We start from the raw sequence: 26048 nt of genomic DNA on the forward strand, positions 1-26048 counted from the left end.
TAGCATTTTATTCTGATTATCTTTTTCCAAATAGAGAACAAAAATATTTATCAAACAGTTCTGACTTATCTACCTTGTTAATAACAGTGTTATCCATTTAGTAATGTTGTGGTTTAACTCCAGCTGGTAACTGAGCACCACGCAGCTGCTAGCTCACCCCTTCCCCCACAAGGGGATGGGGAGGAGAAAGGAAAAAACCCAAAAACCTCATGGATTGAGATAAAGAGAGTTTAACAGGATAGCAAAGGAAGAGAATAATAATAATAATGATGACAACAACAATAAATAATAATAAATAATAATAATGATTAATAAATAATAAATAATAAATAAAAGAAGTCATGCACAAATGTAATTGCTCATCACATGCAGAAGGAAAATAAAAATCCCATTGCCCAGTCTGTTTCCAAGCAGCGATCCCACCTTCCAGCTAGCTTCCCCAGTTATATCCAGAGCATGATGTTATATTTCAGGAATATCCCTTTGGCCAGTCTGGGCCAGCTGTCCTGGCTGTGCTCTCCCAGCTTCTTCTGCACCTGGCAGGGCGTGAGAAGCTGAAAAGTCTTTTAGTGTACACACGACAACTACCTAGCCACAACTAAAACCACTAGTGTGTTAGCAATGTTATTCTCATACTAAACAAAAAAATACAGCACTATACTGGCTACTAGAAAGAAAATTAACTCTAACTCATCCAAAAACAGAATAAGCAGACAGTAGATTTTTTTTTTTTTTTTCCCTCAACATATACTGAACACCTTCTTCTAAGCCACAGATTTTATTTTTGCCTTTAGGTTACACCACCAGGTTCTACACTTCATGAATAATTGCCTACTGCTTCCTTCTTCAGATTTTATTAATTGCTCCCAAGTTTGCATGAAGCATAGTGTGCTGTTTTGTAGATTTCAAAATTTCATGGCTTTTTGACTGTATTTTGTTGAAAAGTGCAAAATTATCAACATACAGGGGAAAAAACGCCCTATAACAATAGGTATGTAATGAGGACCTCTAAATTAGTCATTAATACTCAGGAAAGAGATCTTGGAGTTGCTATAGGTATTTCTTTGAAAGATTAAGATCATTCTTTGGTAAAGTCAGAAGACAAATAGAATATTGAGCTATAACTAGAAAAGGGGTAGAGAACAAAAGAACATCTCTATTTCATTGGATGGTTCCTTGTATGAATTTTTAATGACACATGTACTAGTCATCCTATCACAAAAACAATTAGAAGAAATAGAAGAGTACTGAGAATAATGACATGGAAGATCAGAGGAATGGAATAGCTCGCATGAAGGAAATTGATCAGGATTCTTCACTTTGAAAAAGACATGAGGGAAAGGTGTTTGGTAAGATCATAAATGGCGTCCACAAAAATGTGGAAAATGTAGATTTATCGTTTCTAAAGATAAGTAGGATCTACCCTTCACCCTTGAAATCATGAGTAGAAAAATTCCATTGGTGGATATTAAAACTCACATTTCCCAACAAGCATTTAAATTGTTGACTTCTGGAATGTAGAAGAGCATGTTGTAGAAATAATAAGTTATTATTCTTTCTTTTTTTTGCTTAGGAAATGATGATTTCCTAAGCTTCAGCTCCTGGTCATGATTGGAAGGAAGTTATTGGACTAGATGGACCTTCAGTTTGGCCTATTGTCATGTAGGTCTTATGTAGTTAGCTGCTGTAAAAATTGCTAACTTATTTTTCCAACAGTTTCAACTCAAAAATTTCTTCATTTTGGAGAAATAAACTCATATTCCAAACCTCATCTGACATTTTTTTTACATAATTTTGTTAGAAACATACCTGTATGTAACTGCAAGTTTCAAGTAACAGAATGTATTAAATGATGAATAAGCCTGCATATAATACAACAGACTCGTGATGAGGTCATGGAGACCAAAAAGGCACAATGTTTAACAAATATTGTGTTGAGGCAATAACAGCTCTACCTACCATCCATACTCTTCTAAAAGAACCGTATGAGAGTTATAATGAGTGTTTATATTTTTCTGTTGATAAATAATATACTTAAATGGCTGAACACTTTTACCTACCGCAGGAGCACAGAGGCTTTTTCCTCTCACTACTTTACTCCATATTGTGTCTACTCTCCCATAACTTCTAAAATGGCTTTGTGACAAGTACATACTCATTACTTAATAGTAACTTTATTCTTTTTAAAATAGAGTCCTCATTCTTTTTTTTTTTTTTTTTTTTTACATTCTGACACATCTTATCACATCTCATCACATGCATGTGCCATGTGCAGACAATGGACTTCTGTTAAATGGAGATTTTTGCAAAGTAACATAGTTATCATGAATTCATACCTTTGAAGAGAATCTCAGTGCTGACCTAGCATAAACCCAAGCCATAAATTCAAGAATTCAAATAGATCCATATTTCAAGAGTACATACTAATCATGATGTCCACCATCATATACACCCTTCATCCTATTCATACTAATCAAAAGCTTTTCATATGCTCCAAGATTGTTTCATCATTTCTGTTTATTGAGAATGGAAATGACAGTCCTTTAGAGACCACATCAAGGCAGATCTTCCATCGTAATGGGTGAAAACACCCAAAGTGATGTACAATGTCTATGATGTCCATGCTTCCCACTTTCAATCAACATCAACGTCTGTGTTACAATGCTAGTATGCCTCTTGCACCATTACAGGATCAAGACAAATTAATTGCCTTTCAGAGGTCATAGTTCCTCTCACATTCCCCTGTCAGCTTAGTTTCGTCAGCCTTCTTTTGTAAATGGCAGTTTGCTGGCCTGTGCATGTTCGACTAACTCAGGTATTAAGCAGAACACAGTGTCTTTCTGGATGTCTACCTTTCCTTGATGTTTTTTCTCCTTTTTCTATAGTCAGAGGCAATTTTTCTGATCCAGTAGAAAAGCTTTGAGGAGCCTACTTGTTTCCTCTCCAATATGGCTATGGGCAGATCATGACAATTTAAATGTGGATTAGCAGATATATATATTGGGATCCATTAGTACTTCTTTGTGTTTGAGCAATTCTTGTTAGAGAACGTATCGCTTCATAAAGCTAACTTATTTAACGCAGTCTTTTTCAGGCCAGCAGGCGATAATGATCCAACCAAGTAGCTTCAAAGTAATAGGAGTGTAACAGAAACAGAAGGACCATGTTTAGACATAGTGAAATAGGTGTTTGCATTCATAATCATTTGTTATAAATAATAACAAAGTGATAAATAATAAAGGAGCACTGATTTGGGATGGGAAAAGCAAGCCAAAAAGCTACTGCTACTTCAATTGATATGTCTAATCTCTCAGAACCGAATCTCGTTTCAAAAAGTTGTCATTATTCAGTTTAGTGGTTTTTTTTGGGTTTTGTTTTGTTTTGTTTTGTTTTTTCTGTTGTGCTTTCCAGTTTGGGCCCAAACCAAACAGTTAAATCAGCTTATTTCATGGCATTTTTGTTCCCCAAAAAGCAAGAAAAGCAGGAAGCATTATCACCCCACTTTTTTTTCTTTTACTCTTTTTGATTTTTACAACTTAAAATTTTTCTACATTGTTTGATGGAATAACAGTCAGAAAAGATAAAGGCTTTTGAATCGTATATCAAACTATATACTTTGTAGTTCACTGATCCAGAAAATATCTGAACGTTCTGAAATATTTTCTTCCTAATACAGGCTTCAGAAAATAAATAAAAAATTGATAAAGGGCATGGATACAGAACAAGTGTACTGGTTGTGATAATGTTATAGTGATATATTTTACTGTGCTCAAGACATTTAAATACGCAAAAAAAAAAATGCAACCCCTCAGGATATGTCTTGCTTTCTTTTAAAATATAATAGTACTGACCTTATGTGAAATCTTTACTTATGTTGGTGAGCTGCTGTTGACGTGAATAGCCTCACTCAACCTCTGAAACAGTTGTATAAGTGAGTGGTCTCCAACATCAATAAAAGAAAGGAAAAAATGCACAGTTGATACGTGAAGGTATATATTTAATCAAGATCATATACAGATTCATTTGTGCAGCCATGGGACAAATTCATTTCAATTTCCTATTAGTAAAATCAGGAAATTCATCAAATGTAATTGTTAAATGAATATTACCTCCTTTGGATATGAGAACATGTATAAGGAACTAATAAAAACAAATTCACAGTAATATTATAAATTAAACTGATATTTATCTCTTGACAAAAAAAAGATTAAGTGTAGACAGCTAAAACATGTAAACTTGTAACTTGCTTAGGGCTTTTTCAGGACTCATATTTTGTTTCAGTTATCAATGCTGACTACCAAAAATAAAGACGTTTGATTAAAAAACGAGCAAGTTGGATCTTCTATGCTATCTACTTCTTCACTAAGCCTCTTGGATCAGAAAAATAAAAACAGAAATCATCCATGAAGTTATACTAAAGCCTGATAAATGCTTTCTTTGGCTTAAAGACAATAACTTGTGGTTTGACCAGGACAGACAGCTCAAAGTACTCCAGAAAGCTGTTGCAGTACCAGACTACATCCTTACAGAACATTTTCATATTAGCTCTTTCAGGGATGGCAAAGGATTGATGCCTCTGTGGTCTAATTCATAGATGCAAACTGTCCAGGGCTATTGAGCACAAACATAACACTTCTGATTCTCAAGATCCTCAAGGCGTTCTCCAAGATATAGGCTATTTGAAATGGTGGTTGTTGTACTCTGGCCATCCACTAATGGCTTTTTTTGAGATGGATTTCTGGGCTTGATGGGAATTTGGCTTGACTGAATATGATTTTTTTTTTTTTTTCCTATACTTGTGTATTTTCTTGTAACAAAATAAACTAAATATATTTTCCAAAGCAAGGAATGACAGTCTATCCAGTTAAATCAGCATCTCTTTAAACTGAATGGTCATGATTCATCTCACCTCACTGAAGAAATCTCTGGTGTGAATGTCTACGTCAGAGACAGTAATCCACATCTTCTTCTCAATGGAGACAAATAGGCACTTTTAGATTGTGTTTCAGTGCATCTTAAGGCAGATATCTAAAAGCCATTATGTCATAAAACGGTGTTAACTGCCAATGTTGTTCAATAAATCCACAGAAATGCCCTAGCAGGATACTTACCGTAACACGTTTTTCACATGACCTTTTCACCCTGATGAGAAACCACTGGGATCCAATCAGAAATCTAAATATAATCATTCATTTGTCTCACACATTCCTTCAGGACTCTTTAAAGGAAAGGTAAGAGGCAAAACTGCTGTCAAGGAACTTTATTCTACTCAGTTGCCAGGTCATTAATAAGCATACTTTATTTTTATTTCTGAAATAATTTCAATTTCAGTATTTAAAAGAACATAAGAAATATCCTGCTGTGAGAGACTATCTAGCCCTGTATTTGGCCTCCAGGAGGAGCAATAAGAGAAGCTGCTTATGGAAAGTATCAAATCCTGGCCACTTGCATTCCACCAGCATCCAGAACTGTTGTTTTTGAGCTACTAGAGGTTACATCCCTGCCTTTTCAATTTCTTTTAACCTGTCTGATGTCTATGACTTTTTTTGACTCTTTCTATACCAGTTTCTCTTGACATCAGGTTTTGGAGATTCACTTTTCACTGTTATCTGTTTTAAACTCATCTCCTGCAACCTTTATCCAGTGTCTCATCTTTCTTGTATGGTGAGTTTGGGGTGAAAAACCCCACAAACAAACAATTCTGCATTCCCCTTATCTCCTCCCTTTTGACTTTGTAAACCATGATCATATGCCTCCTCGACCTTCTCCTGTCCAGAACCCCACCTTCCTCCCAGAACAGCTGCTCCATCTACTTGATCATTCTGATTAAGCTACTTTGAACTTTTTCTAACTCCACAACATCCCTCTTGAGAACAGATCAGCACATAGCACTTCAAGGTGCAAGTACATAAGACTTTTACAGTGTGGCAAATGATGCTTTCTCTTCTGCTTGCAACACCTTTCCTGATGATGCTCAACATTAGTTGAACACTAGGACTTGTCCAAAACAGTGGAACTTCAAACAGGTGCCACAAATCAGGACCTAGGGAAGCATGTTTTTCCACTGGCCATGCAGAGAATCATCTGACTTTGAGTAGCCTCCTACACTAGAAATCTAGAGGTAGATGGTGTGAAAACTTCCTAAAACTGAAGTAAGGAAAACTCCATGCCTTTTGTTGAATTTCTTGGACTCTGTACCTAAAGTTGTTTGGCACTGGGGAAGACAGATCTTAGAACTATAAGTCCCATGGATCTAAGTGAATAAGGAAAAGATAGTTTTATTTATATTTCATGTCTCAAGGGTAAGATTTACCCTGCGGGGGTTAAATGGGTCTTAAGAGATAAATGGGCCTTTGCAGAGGTTTAAATCCCATGCAAAGAAAAAAACAATGAATCAGAAACTACAGGATTTTGATGTGTGGGGTTTTAAGCAGGAAATATAAACTTCCCAAGAACATAAGGAACATGAAGATTAATTGAGCTCATGATGGCATCAGTTTCCTTCAGGCGTTTTTAACTGATTATATATTACTTGGACCTTTGTTCCCAAACAAAAATTAGAAGTCAAGTCATGGTACTTGAAGAAACTAATAGTAATTACAGTTGCAGCAGTAATGACTTACGCTTTCAGTCTAGCATGACACTTCCTCATTAGATATGTTTCACTACATAACTTTTGTTCCAATTCTATCTTCAGCACAAATACTATACATGGTTGTTTACACACACAAGGACCCACACATGCAGACACACACACAGTCACACAAATTGCAGTGTTTCACATGGTACAGTCGCGTAAGGCCAAATGTTTACAGTCATCTATCAGTTTTAGCCCTGCAAAGGCTTGCAGCCAGAAGCAAATTCTGCCAGAGAAAGTCAAGATTATAAGGTAACATGTTGGGCCACGCTGTGCACTAACCACAGAATGAAAATTTGATGGATTTCTTTTTTTTCTTTTTAAGAAATAATCATGTGTGTGAAAAAGTCCTCTCTAACCAGCTTCAAGAAATTTTCTAAACTCCCTCCTTTTTTCATCCTCCAAAGCCTCCTTCACTAGCTTGGATGGAATACCTTCACAAAACCACCTATTAATTCAGCATTCAGCAAATCCCTTCTGGGAACAGCTGTAATACTGACTGCCAGATATATGTCTGTCTTCTGCATTGTAAAACAACAGCTGTAGATTCTGTCTTTAGTGAACATAAAGGGTGCAACAATGTCAGGCAATGCGTATGACGGAAACATCGTGTAATGCATTAAATCCTTCTGAGAAACTTCATGTAACATTAAGCAAAAAACAAAGCAAAATTTTCCTTGCACCTACTAGATTTCTATGCCTTTAATATAAATCCAGAAAAGATTTGAGAGGGCAGGCAATGTCAATTGTAACTCTGCTTCCTCCAGTTTCTCACAAAAGCATTTCCCTGAGCTAACGTGCTGTTTTAAAAGTCAAATCTGGGGATTATTTGTTACACATTTCTTGTAAAATCAATGAGGAGGAAAATGTACCTAAACCCCCACATTTTGTTACTGCTCAGAAATTCTACAGTGCACTAAGCCAGCCTGTATGGTGTGATTTGTGCTGTGCTACAGCAGTCACTTGTTTGTTCTTTCTTTAATAAGATAACTTATAAGTTCATAATGTGCCTTGCATGCATGATCCATTTTGCCTCCTGAAGGAGCTCCTTCAGCAAATCTTTTGTCATATTTGATCTTTGATTTTTATTTTTCTTTTCCTTCCTAATAACTCTGTGGTTATTGAAATGCTTTAGCTGAGGAATGGTGAATCAGTCCATGAAACGCTATTAGTGTCTCATTATTAATGTCTCATTAGTGGATATTTGTAGGCAGGATTGCATGGTACATAAACATAACTAAATGGTGGAGAGAAATGATCTAGTAGCTGATATTGGGAATAGAAAAGCATATTTCAACTCACAAAGAATCAGTGTTTTTTTTCTGGCTTTATTGCTATATAATGTCTAGAAAACCAAGAAAGAGTATATATTTTTCATAGAATCATAGAATTATAGAATGGTTTGGGTTGGAATGGACCATTAAGGGTCATCTAGTCCAACCGTCTTGCAATGAGCAGGGACATCTTCAACTAGATCAGGTTGCTCAGAGCCCTGTCCAACCTGGCCTTGTTTCCAGAGATGGGGCATCTGCAACCTCTCTGGGCAACCTGTGACAGTGTTTCACCACCCTCAGCATCAAAAATGTTGATGTTAATCCAGGGTCAAGATTAACATCAGGGTCACATGGGTGACATGGGTCTTTAACATATCTAAGGAAACACAATGACTAAAATAAGCCAAAACACCACCATTATGAACTTGACTATTTTGCAAGGAAAAAATAAATAAATAAATAAATAAATAAGTAAATAAATAAAAATAAAATAAAATAAAATAAAATAAAATAAAATAAAATAAAATAAAAAGAATGAAATGCAGCAAAACAGAAAAAATAAAAATGCAAGTAGCAGAATAAGCACCTAAATTCATGAAGTGACTGATTTCCCATTGCTTGATGACTCATTTTTTAAATAATTTTTTCAGTAAAGAGTGAACTCTGAAGCATCTGAAGCTGGCATATTTGTAAGAGCTTGTGCTGCTGTGGATGTTCTGGAGTCTAATACCTTCAGGCTGCTGCCTTGGCCTCCGCTTGGCCACCTTCAGGTCTCTCTCCTCCCATAGCTCCTGCTTATCTTCCACTTGTCATCCATTCAGTCAGCTTTCTCTGAAGGTGGTAAATAGGCTTCAAATGTATCAAAGCTAAACAAACATTTGAATAGGCAGAATCCCTGATTATAGGGACGCTTCTTCTGTAGGAAGCTTGATGACAAATGTTCACATCGGCTGCGACTGCTTTTATATGCTGCTTTCTAGAAAACTATTAACAGAAATTGCACCTCTGAGTTTGGTTGTAAATTCTAAGTGTTAGTAATTTATTCCTAAAATTATTTGGGGGTTCTACTTCAGTATTCCATAAATAGCTCAATGGCCACATGAAATATTTTTGGCCCAGGGCTGTTAAAAACATTATTAGTTTATACATGGACACTAGTGAACAATCTCAAATCCTATTAAAGCAAAGCCAGTACCTTAGTTACTGACAAGAATATAAGAGCAGTTTACTGAGTGAGAGCAAAGGTATACTGATGAGAACTCAGGTCTTTTTCTAGTCATTCTAACTTTCATTTATATGTACTGCTACTGTAAAATACAATATCATTGCATTATCCCAGTACAATAAGTGAACTTATTGGTAGCACTCAGGGGACTTTCTCCCACTGATCCGACTGGTATTTTAGAGGTTTTCTTCATTTACCGGAAGGCTGTTTTCTCTTGCTTTCTCTCTTGCAGTGTGGGATCCCTGCTCTAGCTCCTAATAACCTGCTAGACACTGTGTAACTGTGCTACGGAAGGATGTTCGTGTCTCAGAGCAGGATACCACGTATGCGCTGTGCTGCACTTGGGCTAATGGCTATAACACTTTTTGTATCATCAGAGCTAGTTTGTCACCAAAACTTCCCCTTGTGGTGTGCTGAGAGTGATCTTGCCCTTAAAGTCAGTTTTTCTAGCACAGAAAAGTAAAGTAAACCATTTTTTTTTTCACTATTCTTGTTTTCTATTCTAAGATGTTCTCTTTAACATCTAACATGTTCTCACCTTCTAAGATGTAATTAGTATTCTGCGTTACAGATCTACCTTTTTCTTTGGTATAGCTCAGTTGACTTCTGACTAATCTGGCCTTGTGCTTTATGACTCGTCATTTGCAGTGTATTTTCAACTTGTAACAAAACCATTCTATTAAATATTTTATATGAAATACAAAAACTAATGTTTATATAACATTTTCCCAAATGTACTAAATTAAGTGAATTAGTTATTCAAGGAAAAATAAGAGAAAAGTACAAGCTGAAAGTTAGAACATGCACCTTTCAGTTATGCAATCACATCTGGGTATCTTTCAGGAGCGGTTCATGTTAGGGCTCTGCCTATTTGTCCGCCTCTTTACAAAACCCAGTGCAGTGTTTCTCAAGACCAAACTTGAATTTTAACCATCACCTGATTTTGGAAATGAAAATAACTACAACAAACATGACAGATAGTGTTTGAGTTAATTTGTAAGATTTAGGTAAATAGTGGGAAGATGCATACCTGATGTTCATCTCCTTTACATAGTTATAGGCAACATGTTACCATGCCAGCCAACATTTCCTCTTCTCTCAATCATTTTATTTTGCTCAGTTGAAGCAAAATATTGAGTAAAACAGCTGTGAATCTCTTTGGGTATAGGGAGTTCTTACCTTATGACAAGAGAATTACATGAATACACTTAGACTACAGTAATTTCACTGAATCTCTCTCATACGTAAGCTGGCTTGAAATTGTTATTTTTTCAACATGGTGGACGAGCCCTAACATATGTATACTTTGGTTTTCAAGAAAAGCGTTACTAGGGAATCCTTGCATAGGAAAGAATTCCTGCTGCTGTGTTTCAGTTGGGCTAAATTTGTTTGAAAAGGGGTTTATATTTTAAAGAGGTTCAGAAGTAAATTTTGTCAAGCAGTTTGATAAGCTGGGATGGCAAACATAACACAGAAGAGGATATGGAGGTGATAAACCCTTTCTAAACAATACTGGTTAGAGAATATGTAAAGAGCAGCAACAGACTTCTTAGTATGATGGCAATGACTTGAGAGGAAAAAAATAATAGAAAACATCTGTGGTTTACCTTCACCAGATGCATCCTCTAATTGTGTGCAAATATCTGAAAAGCATAAACAACAAGGAACAACTCGTACACACCGTGTGTGGGGGTGAGAGCAGGTGCGGTACAGCCCCTGAAGCCTGGGTGAGCCCCAGGAAAGGCCACAATTCACTCAGTCTTACCTTTCTTCTGTTCTTTCTTATTTCTTTCTGGTTTTATATTCCATGCAATCCAGCTAAAGATATTATACAAATTTCTCAGAGTACTGGAAGCTCTGTTTCTGAGTCATTTGGTCACTTGTTACAGTGAGTTCATTGGTTTCTTTCTGAACTGTGTGGTACAAAATTTCTATTTCCTTTCAGATGATGGATTATTTTTTCCTTTACATTTCCCTTTGGTATTATATGAGGGAGTAAATAGAAACATTCAGTTCACTTGCATGACATCTCTGATTTAATAAGCCCCTGTGACATCAACCCTTACTTAACTCTGAAATTAAACAGCCCTGATCTTTTTTATCTCTCCTCACATGGCAGTTTTTTCATGCCTCTAATCATTTTCGTTGACCTACTACAGACCTTTTCTACTTCTGTTATCTCTTTCTTTGAGATGGTATGACCAGAACTGAGCACAAGATTCAAGGGAGGACGTGCCATCAATTTATATAATGGCATAATAATAGTTTAGAAATTTGGGACATTGTTGGACTTACTGCATATACTTATTGTACAGTTCTGAACAGTTCACTAAATTCAGGGGATGATTATTATGCTATTAAGCTTTCAGAGGAGCAGAATTGAAAGGCTAAGGGTTCACTTTTTTTTTTTTTTTTTCTTTTTTTCTTCGCTTTTGAGCTTCTGCACTGGCTTTGGCTGGGATAAAGTTAGTTTTATTCATTGTAGCTCATATGGGGCTATGTTTTCGATTTGTGCTGAAAACAGTATTGATAACACAGAGATGTTCTAGCTGTTGCTGAGCAGTGCTTACACAACATCAAGGCCTTTTCTGCTTCTCATGCTGCCCCAATAGTGAGTAAGCTGGGTGTGCAAAAGAAGTTGGGAGGGGACACAGCAGGGACAGCTGATCCCAACTGAGCAAAGGAGTCAGACCATACATATGTATATATATGTATCTCTCTATATATTGACCATATATGTATCCCAAACCATATGACATCATGCTTAGCAATAAAAGCTGCGGGAAGAAGAAGGAAAGGGTGGACGTTCAGAGTGATGGGATTTGTCTTCCCAAGTAACCGTTACGCGTGATGGAGCCCTGCTTTCCTGGAGATGGCTGAACACCTGCCTGTGGTGGGAAGTGGGGAATGAATTCTTTGTTTCGCTTGGCTTGTGCGCGCGGCTTTTGCTTTAGCTATTAAACTTTCCTTAACTCATAGCTTTTCTCACTCTTACTCTTACAATTCTCTCCCCCATCCCACTGGTGACCAAGCAAGCGGCTGTGTGGGAGTTAGCTGCCTACTGGGCTTAAACCACGACAGGTACAGTACGTGTGATGCACCCAGTAAGACACAGTGCTTGCATTAAGTTCTTTTTTCTTACACAGAAGACCTGTGGGTTCATGAGCTCCATAAGTAAGAAAAGATCCTGAATGTTAAAAGGATGCTACTATCTCTTCTCCCTTTCTATAGCCAGCTGAGAAAGGGCAGTTTTAGAGCATTTCATACCTTATTACTGTGGATGACAGCCTGATTAAGCCTCTTTAGACACCTAACACTAGGAGTAGTCCACTTGTAAATACACACCACGTAGTAACTATCCCTTAGGATAACAATTGTCCAGGTTCCAAGAGAAGTGAGATAAATATGATTTTATCTTCTTTCTATACTTGCATACCTTGACTTCTAGATGTTATTGAACTGACATGTTGACTCTTCAGCTGTAGAAGATAAACTCTTTCCCAAAGAGTGGAAAATCTAAGACAACATGGGTCCAGCAAGAACCGTGTCACAGTCTCTGGAAGACAGATATCTTTGATGACCCTTGGCAGAAAACTGAATTCTGACTGTTCAATGAGAATTTTACTAAACTAGCTGTGTTCTTGTGGTTTGTGGCAGATATTTGAGTCCTAATTCTACTTATTTCTACACTGAAAAGGAGAGTAGAAATTTGGCTTACATCCCAAGTTAGGCCCTCTACTAATGAAGATATGATGATAAAAAGAAACAATACAAGATCTCAAAAATAATTTGTGCATAAATAAGAACCTACATACTCACTAAATTACAGGGGAAATATCATTGCTAGGCAACAATTGTTCATGAACGATCAACTTCTAGTTAAGACAGTTAGAAACATAATAAACATAAAGCAGCTTTAGGTATATCCTTAGAAGAAGAGTACCACAAAGCAGAGGATTTCTATGACTTTCTATTAGTGTGAGAACAAGATTTGGTCCTTTTATCCCTAAACTGAAAATTAAGGCTGTCCATTACATAGCATTACACCTTCTGCATTAACTGTCTTACTAATCAGTAGCTTGTCTGTGTATTCTTCTCTGACCCTCTTCAGGCACAGTAACCTGCTGGAGTTCACTATTGTACAGAAAGCTCCGTGTTGTCAAAATGTTTGACTGGTCTCTTCTGCATTAGTTGTGTATTTGGAATTAACTCATTTGTTTAAAAAATCTTTTCACATTTAAAAAGATCTCCTTTAGGCTCTTCCTAAGGGCTGGGGTCAGCCTGGTGTCATTCAATTCAGATGGACCATTCAGGTTTTCCAGACTCAAGGTCAGGTCTTAAATATGTTATTTTACAGCTGTTTATTACAATTTAATAGAGACTGTTGAGTTTCAGGCACAATGCACACTGCATGCCAAAAAAACATCCATTAACACTTGTCACTAGAAGATGCCTACTGCTATCAGCAGCTCATACAGCTCAGTGGTAAAGCCTTCTGCCTGCTCCTGGGTTTCCCCAATTTGGTATGAGGTGTTGTGAACTTCAGAAATATACCACTGGTTTGGTTTAGTTTGGTTTTAAATGAATTCCCAGCTTCACAAATGAAATAATGTCTTGCCAACATTCAAAAATCTCTCAACAACTGGAAAACCTTGCATTAAAAGTAATTCAATTGCTAAGACATCTTTAAAAACACAACTGGGAAAGCGATGTGAAAATCTCCCCCCTAAAAAAAAAAAAAAAAAAGAGAAAAATATCAGAAAGTAGTCTGCAGTCTGTGTTCAGGGCTAGTACATGAATCCTGCTCTGGCAGGTACTACTTATAGAGCCCGTTTGTTTTCGAACACTTGCAAACCAAAGAAGTGGAAAATGTGCCTATTTCCCATCCTCTAGCTATGATTGAATTTATATGGCATTAGTGCTTTTAACAAACAGAGAGTTCCTGCTTCTTTCCTTGCATTTGTTAGAGGAATATCCTAGTTTAACCAATAGACTTTTTTCCTTACATAAGCTTTAAAACTCCTTTGCTTTCTGCCATCTGACACAAGGGACAGTCATTTACACTGTTCTACACTGAATCACTGTTTGGCTAAGTCAGGTCATTACACCCTGGGCATTTTTTTCTCCCTCTTTTCATCTTTTTACCGCTTATTTACATATTCTTCCATCTTCCTTCATAGCTACCTCACTTAAAACTTAAAACCTCTGACACTTTTAACTATTTTTCCTTCTTAAAGTTCAGCTTTTTTGGTTCAAGTACTAATCCAACCAGCCTATGCTGTGTTCAGTTTTGGTCCCCGCCATACAAAAAAGATGTTGACAGGCTGGAGAGGGTCCAGAGAAGGGCCATCAGGGTGATCAAAGGACTGGGAAGCCTGTCGTCTTCAGTGTTCTAGGTCCTGCTTCCACATTGAAGATAGAATACATTTGGACATCATAGCATCTACATTTGACATTAGTTTTTATGTTCTCTTCTTTCCTTAATTTATTAAGGGTTCCTAAGTTTGGATTGGGATTTTGAGACATTTTTACTTGCAGGAATCTCTTATTTTCTGGCCTCATCTAGTTCTTCCCTCTGATGACACAACTCTTAGGTCTGCATAAACTCTCACTTTGTATTTTCAGCAGTAATTTATAGCTCTCACAACATCAGGAAACTGACATTCCACTGTCCTGAAAAATGGTGTAACAATGAAGACAACCTCAGCTTACCTGAAGTTAGAGCTCAAGAATACAGTCAATTTACCATTGTTAATCCAATCAGTAGGCATCCCTTGATCCCCAGTAACTCTTATTGACTGCATTACACTTTGACTCAGATAACTATGGTGAGCAACAAGCACTATGCCCCTATTAAAAGCAGCTTTCCAAAGGTGCACAGGCTTATTTTTAAGATGAAATGGGGTATATGGTGCTTTCATGTGCTGAAGTATTTTGTGGTGGTACTACTTCGGAACTGCAGTCAGGGACCAGAGACGCTATGTGTTCAGATTTGTATACAACCTATAATGAAGAGCTATCATCTATTTGAGAGCCAACAGTAAAAGGCAACAAGAAGCTACAGAGAAAAGGAGGACTAGAGAACAAGAAAACAGTGGGATGATCCTCGTTAGCATATCTGCATTTTATAGTCATCCTAGAAAAGGTCACAGCTCCAATACCTCAGGATAAAAATCTAGAAATATCCTCTAAAAATTAGCCTTCCTGCTTGGATTTGTGACCTGAGCACAATAACTGCTGTTACCTCATTAAAAGCAAAACCACCTGTCTACAAGTGATCAAATAAACACCAAGTTAATGGTTTCTGTGATGGTGTTATTTCACAGGACAGCACTTAACTAGAATTCTGCATGACACATTCATTCTATTAAGATAATAATAAGGTTTAGTTGCTACTGGTATGAACAAGCTTTATATGATTTTGTATTTCTACAGTGTGTAGGCAAAAGGATGTATTCATACTCTAAATAAACCAAAGGGGTGGGAAAGCATCTTCCAGACTTATTGTCATGACATATCTCAAAGAATGAGGATCTGGCTAAATTTCAAAAAGCCATTGTCATTATTCCTGCAGAATACTTTCCACCTGTGCAAAACACTCACTAATCACAATTATGTGGCAAAGTGTATGGTTTATCAAAGTGAATGCAGAAAAGTAAATCTTGATTTAACCTATAGAACCTGAATACCTTGATACCTCGACCAAATATGTTAATATGAATGAATTGACAGCATAATTGCAAAAGCTTCAATTATGATAATTAGACAGCATTCATGCTTCACTGATGCCACAATTATGCTGCTGTAACTACTCCAGCATCATAGCTTGGATACCACATCATTCTTCTTTCAGCAATAAGTTAAATCTAAGGTTGAGCTGAATTCAGAATTATTAATTTTACATAAATAGTTTAATAGAACAATGTTCCTAATATATGCTCTAGAAGTTTGGTTTGTGGTTTGTTTGTTTGGTTTTTTGTTTGTTTGTTTTTGTTTTTTTTTTTTTTTATTGCTACCTTTCCAAACAAAAGTCTTGGAAGTAAATACAGAAAACAATGGATTTCCAGGTGAAACTCTGACCTCTCAAATAAATGTTTTAGCCTGATTTCAATGGGATCTTTACCATAAAGGTAAAGTGTAGAGCAAGAAATTTGGTGGGAATAATCTCTTTTGAATAATATAAATGCTTTAGGTCTAATTGTATTTATTACTACAGATTCAGTGTAAAAAAGCCCCACCAATGCCCTGGCATCACCAGGAATATCTCTGTCATAGATAGGATTTGCCTGAAGGATATCTAGGCTTGGAAGCAAAATAATTTATGGTTGTGTTGGTATAATTGCACCTGAACTCGTTATCACTCCTGAGAGGTAGAGGTTATTATATTAGTTAGTTCTGTGCTACACTGTCTTGACATTTTGTTTTCAGGGTCTGAGCTAGAGCTACAGACTCATAGAAATATTTCAGCATGCTCAGAGTTATCTCAGAGATTTTTACCAAAGTGCTTTGTTGCCCTATGCAGGTAGACCTAACTATGGCTTACTGTATTATGACTAGTATAGTGGACTCACTTTGATATCACTTATGCTACAGTAAGTTGTAATTTCAGTACAGGAATCTGTTTAACTTTGTTGCAAGCAGGGCAGGGTAGTAACGGCAATTTCTCCTTTACTCACATCGTTCAACGTAAGACTAAACCTCAACAACTCAATGGTGGAAAGCTGATGCAGATGAGAAGAAAAATAGAGCCTAAGAGAAAGAAATTATTATTGTTATTAGGTGAAAATAAAGCTATTTAAAAATTCCTAAAAGTGTTGACACACAGTCATGCATTTAAATGGAAGACTGTCGAGCAAAAGAACAACCACAAGCTTGGTCTCTATGTAAACAGCAATTACTTGCATAAAGGATTTTTGTAAAGCAACAATCCTCTGGGTTTGGGGATTTTTTTCGTAGTTCTTTTCCCCAGACAGAAAATATAAATAACTTTTGGAGAAATATTTTTCCTATCAAGATTTAAGGCAAGAAACTACATCTTTTAATGTGATGCTACCTGCACAATGAACAAAGAGATTCTTCACTTGAGAAGACCCTTCCACATTGTCTTTTCCTTCTCACTACTAAAACATATTTCTTGGCTGCTGCTTCAGAGCACTGGGGGTCTCATCCACACACCCACATATTATTACAAGTATTTGAAAATTGAGATGGATAGAAGACAATGTATCCAATCCTGAGATCATTTGGTGAAATCCCACATAAAGCTGGTACTTGAGGTACTGCAGTCAACCTTGGAAATCCAGCTGAAATCCATAAATTTCAATGAATTTGAATGGTTCCTGTAATTTTTTGTCATTTCCCATAGAATTTTTCTGTAGAATAAGAGCAATATCTGTTTTCTTACTCTTATTCAAGATAGATGGAAAGTAGACACCGATGCTAGTCGTAGGGTAATCCAAGAATTTGTGGCATCTGACACTTCCTCTGAAAAAAAACCCACAAAACCAAATTTTTTTTTTAAATTATATATATAATTTTATACATATGCATACACATGAAGACAAGTAGACAAGCGTATATATATGCATACACATGCAGACAAAAATTTAGACTGCCTATGTATTCATATATAAATTCATATACATGCACAAATTTATATTGTCTATCTCAAAACCTAAAGAACTGGTTTTCTTTTAGAGCTGCAGATTACAATGCAAATTGAACTGCACGTTACTTTTTTGTAGTGCTTCATTCTGTGCAGTTCTGAGCAGTTACTGGTCAGACAACAAATGCAGCAGACCATTGTCAGACACTTTAGCGCTAAATGATTCCTGACCTGTACGCTATGTGACCCAGCTAACAATATTTGTGGGGAGTTTTGGTTTTGTTGCGGTTTATTTTTGTCTTTCATGAACTAATTTAGAGAAAGGAAAAAAAAAATCTGAGTTTTATTATCAAGTTTCCTCTGGACACTGAGTTAAGAAGCACGGCTTTTAACTACATTATTTAGAGGTTGAGCATCTAACCTAATTTAGTTTTCTATAATCTTTTCAGAGAAAGACTTTCTCTCTTCTCTCTGAATCTGTGCCCATTACCCAGATGGGGTAATTCCTGACTCCAAGGCCAAGTGTTGTAGAGACTCTGGTATTTACACTGGAGAGCCAGCTAACAGACTGGCAACTTGCCCATGACCTGGGTCTCCCCTGCAGCTCTAAACCCTCCAGCCCACAACATGCATGTACCTGAAAGACAAGGAGGGCTATTTCTTAGTCTGCTAGAGTGATGTTTTTGCAGCCTGGTGCTCAGGCTTGTGTTATATGCCTTGGAGAGTGGCCTGACTTGGCAGGGATGTGCGTAGACCACTGGGCAAGTGTTAAGGAATCAGTTGAGTGCACAAGGCTAACCTGGCTTAGCTACCTCTAGGGTGCAAGGCTTATGGAAAAACTCTGTAGAACCATATCCAGGCTTCTTCTTACATGGAATTAGTTACTTTACTAATTTACTAAATTGTTATGGGAATATTTGCACAGTGTACAATCGGGGAGTGAACTAGGGATCTGCTTTGTTTGCCATCGTGGCTGTAGTTGTATGTTATTGCAAGATGAGACAAATCATGTCCCAGGTGTCCTTGTCCAGCTCTTTTGAACATAGACAAAACCCATACAATAGTTTTAACGAAAGTTTTTTTGCAATGGCTAACATTCAGTGAGCTTCATCCCACCTGGTGTATTCACATGCATAGCAGCTGTTACGAAAAATCTCTCTCCAGTCGAATCTACCTGTTTGTGTACCATCTCAGGCATAATCAGTTCAGCTAGGAGCTGAGGAAGCAGTTCAGACTCCAGATCATTAACCTCCCAGCAGTACAGCCAGGAGCGGAGAAGCTGCAGAAAGTGCTTACTGCAAAGCTTGTCTTTCTGCTACAAGTAGCCCCACGACTACTTCTCACATCTGTAACTCACACAAATCAAGTGTGGCTCATTTCACTAGTGATTAGTGAAAAATAAAAACATGTGAAATTTTATCCTTATTCCCTGTGGTTTGCCAGTTTTGCTCATTTTTCTGAGGCTCCGACCCGTGGAATCAGCAGCTTGAGTACCAGTCCATTTTGTGATCCGCAACACAACGTGTCCCATTAGGGGAGCAACAGGCTGGAGCAAAGAAGCTATTGGAGCATCTCGCTGTTTCCCATTTGGAATGCTGTTTGCTTTGCCCGTTGTTAATCAGCAGAAAACCTTGCAGTCTCAAAGAAACGAAACCCATGGTAATAAAGTAAATCTTCAAACTCTTAGCACCAATGGCAAAAGGAAGAAAGAACCCAGATATTTATGGTCATCTTTTGGGGGGGTTATTTATTTAATTATTTATTTAGTAATTAATGGCAAAGTGTCTATGGTAGTTTAAAATTTTAGACTGAGGCAGTAATCACATTTTAATTGAATTATTTAAAGTGTGTAATTTGTCACATCTAAAAGTAATTTTAATTACTTAATAAATTGCTTTGGTGTCATGTTTGAATCTCATTTTGAGTACTATATTTCTTAAAAATGACTGAATTTATTAATATTAAAATGTAAGTATTCAAATCAAGCAATTATTTAAGCAGTTAATTACTTACTGTGAACTCAGAAATAAGAGAAACGAATGTCAGCTAAACAGCATTAGAGTTTGACCCTGAATTCTTGACATAGTCAATATTTTAGCTGCATTCGGTGAAACCGTTCTTGGAAATTAACATGAGTTTGATTGTTCTAAGCATGAAAGTTAAGTATCTACTATTGCTGCTTACTTATTTCTGTATTCTGCCACAAAATGTTAGAGAGAACACAAATAGGTAGAAATATTTGAGGTCAATGGAAGAATTCCAGCTTTCCAGGTAGGAGTGTTCAAAAAGGCATGAGGAATCTGAATTTGTTTTGCATGTATCATTGTTCAAATGGAAGGAATTCTGTTTGCACATATTTGGTAATATGAGTTGTTGCAAAGGAAGATAGTCCAAATATTCATAGCTTGTAAAGATAAAAATTGCCATCACCTAATCTGATTTCCATATAGCAAAAACCAAATGATATTCTTTTTTCCCAGTAACTGATGGGAAATGTCATAAAGAAGAAATAAACATATGCAGACATGAAACACCAATATATCCATCTGAAAGAGTTAAATTCAGAGCAAACAAGGAAAGAACCAGAACCATAATTTTCAATTCTAACATGCCCAACATCTAACTCATGTTAATACGCTAAAGCTCTCTTCACAGAAGTTGAGCAAATTGGATGTACAATGAAAGTGGCCTTAAGCAACTACCTGGGGGAGAAATTGATTGCCTAATTTTAACTAAAAGTCAAACAAATTACTGTTGAAATCCTTAGGGACACTTAATGATCACAGGGGGGTTGGGGTTACTTATTGGTAGCAAAGAAGATTTAGTGCGTTTTCGAGCTTTTGCTGTTTTTTCATTTTATGCATAACATTTGTTTTATCTCTATTAAGCTTCAGATTTCATGGCATTAATCAGATTCCGCTTAACTAGTAATTAAGAGACAGAGCAGTATAACACAATCTAAAAAGTCAGAGGGCTCTCCAATTCTCACCTTGCTTCATTTTTTATAGCTGAAAACATCAGTGAGTCACTCCGGGGCACGAGGAACGCAGCGCAGGTGTGAACCAGGCTGTGCACTTGGCAATAGCTGATAGCTCCCCTCAGTCAGGTTTTTCAGCTGTGGCCACTGATGCTGAGTCTATCACTATTCAAAAGGAAATGCTCTTGGGGGGGGGGGGGAAGCAAAAAAACCCCAAAATGCTGTTGAGATAAACTAGAGGTTCTTGGAGTTCTTCTGTGACATTTAGACCAACTCAGCTCCGTAAAGCAGCCTTCTTTCATGCTGCGATGTCAGGGATGTTCCTCCTATGTCAATCCAACTGCCAGCAAGTCTGCAGATGATACCGATCTGGGAGGGAAGTGAGCAGATAGAAAGAATCAAGCTGTGGAGTGACCTAGTGGCAACTGGGGCTGCAGGCAATGTCTGTGAGATTTAATACCAATAAACATCTGCCTAAATATTCATGAGGAATTTGGTGATATATGAACATCCAAGCATCTGTGGTACTATAGGGAAAGTTGGTAAAATGTACAGAATGAGGGGACTAATTGGTTGTTATTGCTGCCTTAAAGAAATTTAAAGTTAATGGCATCACTGTTTCCCACCACCTAGCTGCTATACTTCACCTTGGGTGAAAAAACCCAGCAACAAATAAAAATAAAAAAACTTCTGATGCCTTGAAATTGCCTTTCCAGGTCTGATGATTCTGTTATCTTGGGAAATGTGTTGCCAGTCTAATCTTATGTTTGTCAGATCTTTCCATTTAAACTCAGCTCTTCCTACCTTCTGATAATATGCTGCTGTTACGTTGACTTTCCTACAACCCTTTCTGTATAAAAGACAAATTCATGTCTTCCTGCATCCTAAATTCTCTGTCAGAATCTGATATTTACAGTCATCTGACAGGGAATTGGCTCATTCTCTGTGAGGCATGCGATGAACGTGGAGTTCCTTGCTCCCGCATGGAAAAGAAAGCAAGCTTTTTCACTCCTGTATTGGACCAGGACACAAAATAACCTTATTTTGTACCTGCTTCCAGAACATTTTTATGAGTTTTGGTAAATCTTGTAAATATATTAAGTTTTGGCTTTCTTTGTAGAAAGAGTGTACACACACAGTGTACATATATTTACATACGTATACATATAGATTGGGTATATATAATTGGATAAATTTATATCTAATTGTATTTCCAGTTGAAAATTGCCTCAAAGAAGAGCTTTAATACTACATGAGTTAATGTTTGTGATGTGATCAGACAAAGTTTATAACCCATGTGATTAATTACTCAAAATGTCCCTATTCTTGCATGATAAGGCTACAGAATAGGAATATGACTGTAGATGGGGGTCATGAACTTAGGGAAAGGAAAATTGGAACCTATAAAAACCCACACTTACTGTCTACTCAGTAAGGAGAAAAAACTAAACAGTGGGGTTAATGCACCTCACTGGATTTAAGTGACATCTCTGTGTTTTTTCCCTTTATTAGTTGAAAAAGTTTGGGGATGAGGGGAAAAAATAACATTAAGAACACTTATATGGGCTTTCTGTGGCTCCATTTTGTGCAATTCCCTACTTTGACGTCCTCACTTGTATGACCTTGGGGAGGTAAGTCATAAGACTCACGTTTTTAGAGATGTTTTAGGCTCTTATCTAGGACTTCAAATCCCTTGAGCTTGGGAAAGTTTGGGTTTAGAGGTATACAAGTAATTCATTCTAGTTTGGTTTATTACCTTTCTCTTTCTGAGTACAATTAGTTGGAGCCATATAAATATTTAAGATTACCTATATAGGGAGATAGATACTCTATATAGATTACTTATGTAGAGTGACTCTATCACCTAAAAGGAGGTTGGAATGGAATTCAGTTCCATGAATCAAAAGAATATGTCAGAATATGTCTGTTCAAGCAGAAGGAGGCCACATTATGAAATGATTAAGCCACTCAGCTGTGAGCAGGAGTCCAGTGTTCTGATCCACCTGCTTAGGATAACTTATGGGGTTTGCTTGGAAGTCAATTCACAGAAGTAATGATTAGATCAGAGATTGGAAACACTTCCTGCCCTTTACAGAGTAGATGAACTACCTCCAGGCTAGCCAACAAGGCTAGCTCAGTTCAGGACATGCCCCCAGAAGAGGACTTGGTTCTTAGGACTAAGAGCAGATAGAGATGGACCATGGACCTCCCTGGCGCTTCAGCAAGGTTCAAATATCCCTCTGTCAGGCAAAACTTCCTACTAACCAGCTGCAGAGCCCTGCATAATACTGATACACAGATATCTAAATACTCATGTGCAATGTGGCCATACTTAAACATCTCAGCATCTGTGGTACTGCAGGAAAAATCTGTAAAATATACAGAAGAAGGTGAGTAATGACTTGCTATTGCTGCAACTCTGTGTTATGGAAACTTGGAGTTATTGACATCACTGCTTCCAACATCCTAGCTGCTATACTTCACCTGGGATTAAAAAAGAAAAAAAACAAAAACAAAACCAAACAAACAAACAAACAAAAAAACACCCCAAAAACCAAAAACCACCAAACCAACCTGGAAAATAACAGGATGCCTTGAAATTGCCTTTCAGGTTCGATGTGCCCATCACACGACTAAGAAGCCTAGCTACCTAATTGGCACCCAGAATAATCACTCTGCTAGGGGCATGTGTACTCTTTTGGTATAAAACACCTACGATGAGCATCAAAAGTGGGAATCCTGGCTTTACCCCATTGCTTCTCTTTACTTTACAAATCATAACAAGTACAGAAGACAGACCTATATTTTCTTAAACAGATGAATTGGATCTACTATATTTCAAAAAAGTTCCTTTTCAGTTGTTTTGTGTGTGTTTTGTTTTGTTACTTTTGCTGTGTTGGGGTTTTTTGGTTGGTTTTGGGTTTGTTTTGGGGTTTTTTTGTGGTTTGTTTTTTGGGTTTTTTCCCCTAAAATAAAATTACTACTAATACCACACTGGTAACAAAAATGATATGCAATCAAGCACAAGATGGTTTAAAAAATAGATTTATGCTAAAATCACATCTTTTAAAATAAGCAATTCATTGCTCTAATCAGTTTTTCTTTCAGCTTTTCCACCCCTTACCATTAAAATAAGCAGGATTATTAAAGTGCATAAGCTTAGTCATTAGCAGATTGCTGAGATGCTGCAGTGATTGACATCTGTCTTTTTCTATATTAGCAGCTTAATCTGCTGGTATGGCCAATCAAAACAAAAAGTAGGTTGATTATTTGGTGACTGTTTAGCTCTAACAGATAATTTAACTCGCTGTATAATCAGAATACTGATATTCTTTTAGAGTTCACCCGATACAGGGAAACAATTCTGAAGGCTTTCAAATTACTGTGCCATCAGATTTGAAGCAAGTATGTGAGGTGAAACTCGTAGTGAAAAGCCTTGTCACTGTTTTTTTTTTCTTAACTGATAAGTGTAATTCATTGTGTATGTATCTACATAAAACACCTTGAAAGTGGATGTGAAGTTTAGTTTTGTTCAGCAAGTTTTCCTATTGCTCTCATTCCAGGGGAAAGAAAAAAAAAAAAAAAAAAGAAAAAAAGAAAGAAAAAAAAAGAAGAAAAAAGGCATTTAATTGAAGTTTAGTTTGCCTTCAGAGTGATTCCTTGGAGCTACCTTATTGTGCTTGTATTTTCAATTCCAACCAAAGTGACCTTACATTTTGTAAACAAGGCCTTTGAAGAAGGAAAGCAGTGTTTTCATGCTATTTCACTGCCAGCTGCATTGCCTTTCATCTTTTTTCTATTACAGAGCTTTTTCAAAGGAAACAACAATGGGATTTTGTAATTAACAGCACACCTTGACCTGCATCTCATGGTTAAAATATTTAAATTAGCAGTGTTTCAGATGGAAATGAACAATGCTGCACTAAATCAGAAGGAGTAAAGCTTTTCAGAAAGGCTGCAAAGCCTTTTCACAAAAACTACATGATAAAAATGCTTGAGCACCGAGTGCTCCTTAAATCAGAACATACATAACACTCTTAAAACGCCTTTAAAAAAGCAAATGAAACTTAATTCAGTAGTAGTAGTAAAAGCTCTTTCCATTAATGTTCCATGTTTCATCTAACATCCGCAAATGCCTAGAAAGCATAGGTTGATTAAAGTTTAGAAAACTGTCGGTATACTGCTGCACTGATATAAATTGAGGAGATGAGCATAGGACTATGTGCAGGCTGAGTATGGCAGTGTGCACAGTTCCCATTTTTTAATTAAGTCATTGAAACTGCCTTGTATGCTGATGTATAGCCTAACATACCCCCCCACACACTGCCCCAGCCCCAATGTATTGGCTTAAACCAAAAAAAAAAAAAAAAAAAAAAAAAAATTCAATTGATGGGGTTTCCTTCACATTTAGAGGAACTGAGAATACGAACATGGCAAATTGCTACAACTGTGCTTGTTTATGGATACTTGAGCTGCATACAGTTTAAAATATCTTAAGAAAAAATAAAATAATAGAATATATGATTTCTGAAGAATTAAAGTCATCAAGCTGCCAAAAATGCCACTGTTCATCCACAGCTGGTACTGCAAGCAGATCATTAAGAAAAATAGGGCATTGTCATAAGTCCTTGTGTTGAAAGTGCGCTGGGAAATAATAGTCATATATAAGAAAGTAATTGGAGAATTTTTTTTTATCTAATTGTCTTTTTTTTTATGTCAAGTTAGTGACAAAGTGGTAAATACAATCAATAACCCCTATATTCTGATTTAAGCGTCAAAGTCATAAAATCATAAAATGATTGGAAGGGACCTCAAAGCCCATCTAGTTCCAACCCCCTGCCATGGGCAGGGACACCCTCCACTAGCCCAGGTTGCCCAAAGCCCCATCCAACCTGGCCTTCAACACTGCCAGGGAGCCAGGGGCAGCCACAGCTTCTCGGGGCAACCTGTGCCAGGGCCTCAGCACCCTCACAGGGAAGAATTTCTTCCTAATATCTAACCTAAATGTACCCTCCATCAGCTTAATCTACCCTCCTTCAGTTTAAAAAATGAAAGAAAATGAAGTAAAGCCAACAGACATTTATGTGTATTTATTATATGACAGTAAAGATAATAGCAACGTGAAATTAAATTAATTAATTCTTGGACCATACATGCTTGGACCCCAGGATGCTTGGATTGAGGGGGTTTAAAATAGTTCTACTGAATACACTGCCACAGTATGAAATATAAGATGGTGTGTCTTTCTCAACTAAATTCATGGAGTGAACTAAGCATTTCATGGCTAAAGATGTAATTTGTCATATTAATGAAATATTCCTTTTAAGAAA

The 26048-nt window shown here is 36.9% G+C and overlaps 1 long non-coding RNA gene across 2 annotated transcripts; it reads right to left on the reverse strand.

Moving 5' to 3' along the window:
- Positions 1–481: 481 nt before the first annotated feature.
- LOC142600186 (uncharacterized) lies at positions 482–17622 on the reverse strand. Of its 2 annotated transcripts, XR_012833635.1 has the most exons (4): positions 17541–17622; positions 4910–5028; positions 3852–3940; positions 482–536 (listed from the first exon to the last, which is right to left on the reverse strand). It is a non-coding gene; the product is annotated as an uncharacterized LOC142600186 (long non-coding RNA). The 2 variants fall into 2 exon arrangements; XR_012833634.1 differs by lacking the exon at positions 17541–17622 and having other exon boundaries at positions 4910–5310.
- Between the last annotated feature and the right edge of the window lie 8426 nt (positions 17623–26048).

The sequence above is a fragment of the Balearica regulorum genome, chromosome 1 (assembly GCF_011004875.1).
Source record: "Balearica regulorum gibbericeps isolate bBalReg1 chromosome 1, bBalReg1.pri, whole genome shotgun sequence".
NCBI lineage: Eukaryota > Metazoa > Chordata > Aves > Gruiformes > Gruidae > Balearica > Balearica regulorum.